Below are 9756 nucleotides of genomic sequence, written 5' to 3'. Positions count from 1 at the left end.
TTAAATTCAAAATTATATGCCATTGACCTTCTGTAGGGCTTGAACTAAATCCAATATGTGGTCACACATTTAATAGAACAAGTACAAATATAATATCACAATCCAGATAACATTTGACTATTTGAACCCTAATATTAATACAAAAATGGGTACTTTAGAAAAATAATCCTTTAGTCATTAAAATCATCAAAAATAATCAACATATCAAGTTTAACATATCACAAACATACATTTGCGATAGTAATTCAACATCACTATACATTTATAACATCAAATCACTTATTTGACCTAAATTACACTATAATAACATATATAACTCATGCAAGTGTAACCAAAATAATCATGCATCCTAATTAGAAATTTATAAATATATTTGAATTACACATAATAATCAAAAGTCAATGAGATATTACAAAAGTAGAATTTAAATCTATTCTTTGCCTTGACTAATTCCTACTTACTCCCATCAATGGTGTCACACGTACAATTATAACAACAGTGTGAGATAAAGTCCCAATAACTAAACAAGTATGAAATGTGAAAAACATGTTATAAATTACAATTCAACATATATTCAAGTACACATATATCACAAAATTCATATGCATGATTCCAAGTCTATCCGAACCTCCTCAACGCTAGCAACTGATTCCCTAAGTTAAACACACAACTGTGTCAAGTTTATGACTAGATGGACCCATACACACTGAATAAGGAAGGCAACTTAGCCAAGGTTACATGCTACTTGCAAACCACTAATTCCCCCTCTTAGAACATTCAAGGTGTTGCATGCCTAACTATACCATGCAGTGAGCTAGGGCTACCAAACAAATGAGACTGAACACTAAGGCCACTTGTGGTGTCAGTGAGTCTATATAGTTTTTCACACTACTCCATATCTAGGGTAAACCTCCCACCCTTATATGCATACAATCATGGATCATAATGTCCTATAATCACATTTACAATAACCATATTCATATTCCTATATATCACAAGAAAAAGTCATAACCTTAAATGCATTAACATATAGGGTATAAAAATCAAAGTATTATATTCAAGAACTACTTGCCTACTTCACATATTTTTTAAAACCATCTCACATACCCACATGCATACCCATATCTCTATAAGGATACTAATTTGATAAAAAATAATTCATGAATCAATAAACTAACAAATAGAGTAGTTTATCTAATTATCTCAACCATTTTCTCATCGAAAAAAGGGTGACTCATGTAAGACCAAAGCTTCACAAACCTCCACAAGCTTAAAGTGGTTCCAATTATTGGTTCTAATAAATGCTAATAATCAATTATTAGTTCTAACATAAGTATTATTTAGCCTAATTAAGCTATCCATAATCTTAAACCTTCATCGTTAGCTAATTTGATGCCCTAACATTGCTTTATTAACATCATTTAGCTTTCCTAAATTCAACAATACTAGATTATGCCTCACATTGCCCTCAAAATCCCAAATTTAGCCTAAAGGTCGTCCAAACCCTAGAGCTCAACACCAGAATAACATGTAATCACTAAACCAAGGTATAGAAATTTAATTAACTTCTATTAATCCTAGCAAACTCAATGCGTTTTGATTAAACACCCCAAGAGATGAAATCATCATCTTCCAACACCCAAACTCTAAGAGAAATTGCATAGAGGGAAGAAGGAGTGGATAAGAAGCTTACTTGTGTATTAAACTAGCTCAAATCACCTTCAAGAGGCTTCCCAAAGTAAGCCCTAGCAACCCTCAAGTCAAGCTCTCTCTGTGCTCCCTGAACCCGCTTCTTTCTTTCTTTCTTTCAGACACTGTTTGCATTTGATTTATTTTAGAAAATGCTCATCCACCATGGCATATGATCTTTTTATTAAGATAGGCTGGCACCCAAGAGGGGGGTGAATTGGGTGACACTTAAAACTTTTCAAAACTAGAAAAGAGTAAAGAACTGAAGTGTGAAGGAAGAGGATGAAACACATGAGATTTATACTAGTTCAGCCACAAACTTGACCTACATCTAGTCGTCAAGATCACACTTGAGATTTTCAACTAAAATTAGAAGCTTCATTAGGTGCTTGCCATTACAGTACAATACTCAAGACTAAACTTGTCTTAATTCACCTAACAAACTTGCTACAATCCAGTAAATTATTACAAACACTTGAAAAATTTCTTTTCAACATTTCTAAGAACATAAGATAAGCTTTTGCAAAAAAAACTCTCTTAAAAAGTAGATGAAAATATGATTGAAAGCTTATAAACTTATGAGAGCTTTTCAAAATTTTTTTTCAAGAATAATGAATGAATGCAAGATGTAAAAACACAATTTGAAAGCTTTTTTAAATACACAAATGATAATTTGTTCGCTCAAAGATTATTAATTCTCATTCTAGTTTAAAATGAATCACTTATATAGTTTTGAAAGTAGACAGACCATTGGTACAATGATTCTATTTGTTGGTGTATTTTCTTGTGAGCGACTAGAATAATCACACATGAATTTGCATTGAAATTATTCTAGAAAAATGTATGTGATAAATCGCGCATGAACACCTTGTCCTCTCATGCGTGGTTTTGCACTTCTAAATAATCATCCAGTTTTGTGTGCCTAAATCACACGTGGTACTGTATTGCTCTCTATGTGGTTTTGCCCTTATGAACTTACATTTAGTTTTATGTATTAAAACTCACATGATACCTTTTTGCTCTCTCACGTGATTTTGTACTTATGAATATACTCACAGATCGGAGTGTTAAAGCTTGCGAGTGCACCACTAACTCTCATGCATGCTTTTGCACATAAGAAACTATCATCAGTTTTGTATGACAAATCAGACATAGAACCTCTTTTCTATCACGCATGAAATGGCTGGTAGAATGCCAAAGCCATTTTATGTCATCAAAACTCATGTGGAACCAAAATGTTATCACACGTGAATTTGCAAGCATTAAAGCACAAACTTGTCTAGTGCATTTTCGTGTATGGAACCACATATAATTCAAGTAAGATTGTGCATGATCAAGAGATATAAATTTGTGAATTAATGATCATAAATATGAACAATTTAGCTTGACTTGAGAAGACTTAAGACTTAACAAGGCAAACTAAGATTGTATAATAAGTGACAAATCACATGTGGCTAACATCAGTCTCACGCATGGTTTTGCACTTTGACACAATGCAATGAAGCATAAATGCCAAAACTTGTGTGAATAACAAAGGCTTTCACGCGTGGTTTTGCATGCAGAACTAAAGTTTAAGGCATCACATAACACAAGTGTTTAATCATGCGTGAAGCACTTCTTCATACTCGTGTGATCTAGCAATCAGTGTGCCTAATATGCAAAAACTCGTGAGTAACCTATAGAATCATGTATGATTATGCCTCTCACAATGCAAACAACTTCTATGAAATTCAATATACAAGAAAGACATTGTTTGCAAGTTTTAACATACTTAGATGGGTCTTAATGCATAAAATGAGATATATGATGCATTCATTTTATGATTATGAAAAGTGTTGAAGCTCTCTAAGTTTTTGCATTGACTCTAAGAGAATTTAAATAACTTATCCTAAAATTTTTCATCTTTTCTTGATTCTTCATGCTCTTGAGGTTTTATCTTTATTTATGATTCCTTAAATTTGCACACATAACAAATACATCTTCTCTTGGTTTTGTAATCATTAAAACATATGATCCAATGGTTTTCACCGTGACGGATGACATAGTGTGCCACTTCACACACTGAACCCTCCACCTAGGCCCGATTAGCCCAATATCCAACCTAGCTCGACTACTAAGCTGCTTAAAGGTCCAATAAATTCATTAATAATCCAAAAACTCGATAAATTCATTATTTAGTATTTTACAAAGTTATCCTTATTATTTAGTGAAATTCAAATTTTAAAAATTTGGGGATGCTACACTAAGTTAGCAAGTACCAATTGTCCACATTAAAATTAAATGGTTTGGATTTAATATTATGTTATTTTTTAATATTTTTTATTTTAATAAAATTAAAATCTAAAATAAAATCATTTTTAACCACCAATGCATACAAAATACGGTTATTATTTGAAAATTTGAAATAATTTTAAATTCTGGCCGTGCAAATCTTATCACATTGGTAAGCACATGACATTCAAGTTGGACCCAATAATTAGACCATTTGGTTATTATTTTTGTATTAAAACTTCCATCATAAAAGTTAAGATATTAGTTTAGTTCAATACTATCAACTAGAAAAATACGCGCGCCTTGCATGAAATTTGTATTCTAACTTCTGTTTTGGAAATTAAAATTATAGCTACAATAATAAACTGTTACATTTTATTTTTTAAGTTATTTTTTAAAATAATAAAATTAAAATATTAAATTATATGAAATTTTCACAGTAATTTTAAAATTGACTTATTGGATAATATGTGTATACCAACTCACATTTGTGTTAGGATGGGTTAACTATCCCAATACCTTTCTTAACTCAGCCTAAAGTTGACTTATATATAACCATATAGAAATAAGGTTTCATGTGATTTTAATTCCAAAATATAACTTTAATTTTCTCATAACATGCTTTAACTTTTATAAGCCATATCAAATTTTATAATTGTTAATTAGTAGAGTCTATGAATCTAAATATTGTTGACAGTTTCAATGACATTATTTCAAGTACAGCAACATTAGCCTTTATTTGGGTTGTTAATTTTTAAAATTTGTTTGTTAATTATTGACTATAATTCTAATTGAAAATTAGTTGTTGAAATTTCATCTAATCAATTATGTCATTTAACAGCCTAACAAAATTATGGCACTTTATCACTGGAAATTAATGGCCAACAATTATAATATGACCCAATTTGCTAATTCCACCCTTGATTTTCCAAGTAAAAAATTGGTGAAATAGCATTTAAGTCCCAAAAAAATGAATTAATAACAGTTATGCTTCCAAAACAATCTATTAAAAGCAAATTGCAAGTATAGATTTAGACAATCACAGATTGAGAATTACATTTAAAATTTAAATTCATTTTTACAATTAACGCTTGTTAATTTACATTTTTTAATCTGTATCTACAAATCATTTTTTTAAAAAAATCAATAATCTAGTTATCATTAATTTATTTTTTTAACTAATTGTCATTTTTTTATGAAATTGCAAGACACATTTACAAGACATTATTCAAAGCCATAACGTGCTTTTATACTATTAATAATAAGAGTTGGATCTAATAAAATGGATTAATTCTTTATAACACGAGTAACTAAAGTTTAAATTTTTATCAAGAGAAGTGTCTATATTTAATGTTCCCTATTTCAAATAGAATTATTTTTAATAAAAAAGGAAAAATGATAATAAAATTTTTTTAAAATATATAATGATAATTTGGTCCCTCAAAATGTCATAATTTTTTAAAAGTCTCTAGGGAATTTTTTGTGACTAATAAATTTATATAAATTATCAAATTGCCCTTTGTTAAAAATAAATAACTCATAAGTTTTGTTAAATATTCATAATTTTTTTATATTCATAACAATGCAATAGCAATCACAACTTCGCATATTAAATTTTTTATTTACTATTACATTTTCACAAATATAAAAAGTTGTGAATATTTAAATAAAATTTGAAAATTATTTATATTCAACAAGGACAATTTGATAATTTTAAATTTTATATAAATTCATTAATGATAAAAAAGTTCTTAAAACTTTTAAAAAATTATGACATTTTGAGAGACTAAATTATTATTTATATATTTTAAAGGAATTTTATTGTCATTTTTTTAAATTAATGAATAAAAAATTAAAATTTTATTATATCTGAAGGAGAAGATCCCAGCACAGCCGGCAACAAAATCAAAGATAAGGATATCACATGGCTACCACATGCTTGTGTCATTCAGCCATCAACCTTCTCAAGTAAAAACAAAAACCATAAAAAGAAAAAGACTTGAAAAAAAAAAAAGAAAGAAAGAAAGAAAAGAAATGGCCCTCTTCTCTCCCCCCTCTGTTTCTTCCTTCGTCTTCTTTAGGATCCGTTTCCAGGCGCACACATGACACATCTCTGCAAAACACACATGACACATCCATATATGGTGATGCCAGAACAAGTTCAACATGGATGCCAGAATTAGCAAGTTAATTCCCTTCTTTCTTTGCCACTCTAGACAATATCATCCGCTGCAGATATTTTTGAATCTTTTATCACATTATAATACTTATCATAACACTTTTCTTTCTTTTTTCTTTTAAACTCTCTCCATTTAAAAATATAAAAATTTATATATATATTTTTTAATAATATAGGGTATTAATATCTACTTTATGATTTTCAAAAAGAAAATGTTAATAAAACCTTACTATGTTAAAAAAGATTCTAACTTTTCAGTTAACTTCTCATTAAACATCCCATACATTTTCTTTGAACTATAATATAAGATACATTTTAAAAATTTACATAATTCAAAATATAGGATATTAAATAGTTTTTATAATTAGTTATCCAACTATATTCCTAGTTCATATAAATCTTTTTGAAAAAATGGTGCATTGAAATTTCATTTAAGAAATTAATGCTTCACTTAATTGTTCTTTAAGAATTGTGAAGTAGCTTTTTTACCAAAATACTACACACAGTAAAAACAATTGTCACGTGTGAAGTATTTCACAAAATACTACACTAGAAATTATTCATAAGAAAAATGAGTTTGAAATTCTGAAGAAATCGTTCTCACCTATAACGATTTTAGAGTTAAAAACTTATTTTTTATTCTATTAAAAATGAAGTCATTTATTACTTGAATGATTTCAACTTATTATTATTGATTTGACATTCTATTCCCAATCCTTGCTTTCTTTAATCCGTGATCATTTTATCAAGATCTTCAGAAACCCTCCAAGCCCTAGCTTTTGCTTTTCATGTGAGAATAAAAAAATTCGTGCACATTGGCTATATAAAAGGTTGAAAACATGAAGATGTGATGATAAAGGTGAAGCCAAATAGTGTGAGGTAATTTTTGCTCTTCTCATTTCATTCATGCATTAGTGTGATTGAATATAATATTATTTGCTCTTATTTATTTAGTATTTTAACATTTTATTCCTACTATTTTCATTCTTTTTTTTTTCCTGCCTGCTTCATTTCTCGTGCTCTATCATTTTTTTCTTATTCAAACTTAAAGTTCTTTATTTTATTTTATTTCTTTACTCCAGTTATTAGTGTTATTATTATGATCGAAGTTTAAATTTTATTTTCTTTCTTTTTATTTGGTTAAAGCCGAACTCTCCATCTGATTAAGGTACATTTTCTTAATAATTTTGTCAATTTTTATATTAAAGTTAATATTTTTTTAGTAAAATCTTAATGTTTAATCATTAATGTTTTGTATGTTAAGTTTTTCTTAATTATAGATGTAGTAATGTAGTTAATATTTTTATAAAATAATCGAGGTAGAATCAGCATAAATGTAAAAAGGGTCAAATTTTTAAAATTAATATACAATCTTCTATATTTTTATTTGTTTTTAATATTTATACTAATTAATTGCTTATGTAAGTTTATTACATTAAAAATCTGAGAGAATAAATTACATATAATATTAATCATAACAAAATATAAACAATATGGGAAAACCTTATCAAATAAATAATATACAACAATTTTAAAAGTGAAATTATATATCTATAATATCAATCATAAAAAATATAAATAGTATAGGAAAAAATTATCAAATGAACAATATAAAAAAATTATACATTTTTTAAGTAATTGATATATAAAAAAATATACATATTATAAATATGGTAGATCCTCATACGTTTTTGGTCTAGGGACAAGGGATAGACAACAAACAAACACACACAAATATTAGGACTCGGCTTCCATCTTTTGATAGAAGCCTCCTTACCTTTCCTTTGAGGCAAAAGTTTAATTTGGATGTACATATTTAATCTGAACAGTCTAGATTTAATTTTTTATTTTTAATTTATATTTTTAAAAAAAATATATAAAAATTGTAAATTTTTTAATAAATATACTAATCAATATAACAATTCAGATTTAATATAAATATTCTAAATTTAGTATTAATTTTTTTAATAAATTTACTATTTTGTTCAAAATATATTTAAACTATCCAGAATATGTCTGAAAACTTAATTTAACTTTTTTATATTAAATTTAGATCATCTATATTAAATCTAAACTTTCTATTCATAAGTATATTTATTAAAAAAATTTAAATTTTTTATATTTTTTTATTTTAAAAATATAAATTAAAAATAAAAATTTTAAATCTAGATCAACTTGATTAAATTTGGATAGTCCAAATTTACCTCTACCTTAAAGGAGAGGTAGAGAAGGCTTCTCTCAAAGGAGAGAAGTTAACTCCTATATATATATAGATTATATAATATAAGTTTGTGTTTGTAGTTAATTTATTAATAAAAAGATTTATTACATATAAAAATATTAAATACACATAAAAAGGTTATTACATATAAGTAATTCTTCATTTGGTCTTAAATATAAAATTTAGACAATTAATTTATAAATATTGCAAAATTAGTTAAGTTAATTTATTTTTATAATTTAATTTTATTGGGATGTTAATTGTATAGTGTAATGTTTAAGAAGTAAAATGGATAATAGAAAAGAGTTTGTGTGTATATTTGCACTGTCTAACTTTAACTTTGCTACTACGTCTTCATGTTTTTAGCTCCTTAAATAGCCAATATGCATGAATTTTTTAATCTGCGTGAAAAGCAAAATCTGGGCTTGGGAAGTTCCGAAGACTTGACAAAATGATCACGAGGTGAAGAAGGAATGAGTGAAAATAAAATTCAAATCAGCAATAATAAATTAAAATTGTTCAGGTAGTGAATGATTTCACTTTTAATGAAATAGAAAATAATTTTGACTTTAAAATCATTTTAGGTGAGAAAGATTTCTTCAAAACCTCAAACTCATTTTTCTTATGAACAATTTTTGATGTAGTATTTTGGAAAATATTTTTCATGTTACAGCATTTCCACAATTTTTTTACTATGTGTAGTATTTTGGTAAAAAAACCACTGTGAAGCAATTATCAATGTCATATATTATGAGTCAAAGGAAGTAAATGTCATAATAATAACAATTAAAATTTCAATACATCATCCTTTCAAAAAGAATAATAAATGAGTTAGAAGCATAGTTAAAAATAATTATAAAAATGACTTAATATTCTATATTTTGGATTAAATAAAATTTTTAGAAAATGTCATGTATTGTGATCCAAAAGGAATACAAAATAAAATATACGTAATTTTATTAATTTTTGGATCCATACAAATTCTATAATGATGCATTTTATTTTAAATATTATTGATATTGAGAAAGGCCTCATTAATTTAAAGAAAAAAAAATGAGATTTAACCATCGATGATCATCATAGAATTCAATCGAAGGAAATTCAGCTAAATTTGACCAGGATCAAATTAATTAAGTTTGGACTTATCACTAGAACTTATCGGTGGCTACTGATAGTTATAAAGTAGTGAAAGAAATTTTATTTCCCTTAATTAAAGTTTAGAAGATAATCATTATGAATATAGCCCAAAAAAAAGAAAACTTTACATTAGAAAGTTAGCCAATTGGACCAATACCGTTTGTACTTTATTTGAACATTACCCAAAAGATTGAATATTAGAACGGCATAAAGCTGCCCATCTTTCCAAAAATCACACTGAGAAACCCTTCTCATTTGG

Source organism: Prosopis cineraria, unplaced genomic scaffold (assembly GCF_029017545.1).
Source record: "Prosopis cineraria cultivar Desert tree isolate PC_DT_omini unplaced genomic scaffold, ASM2901754v1 PC4, whole genome shotgun sequence".
NCBI classification, from domain to species: domain Eukaryota; kingdom Viridiplantae; phylum Streptophyta; class Magnoliopsida; order Fabales; family Fabaceae; genus Prosopis; species Prosopis cineraria.
The sequence above is the reverse complement of the archived record's forward strand: the minus strand, read 5'-3'. Positions refer to the sequence as shown.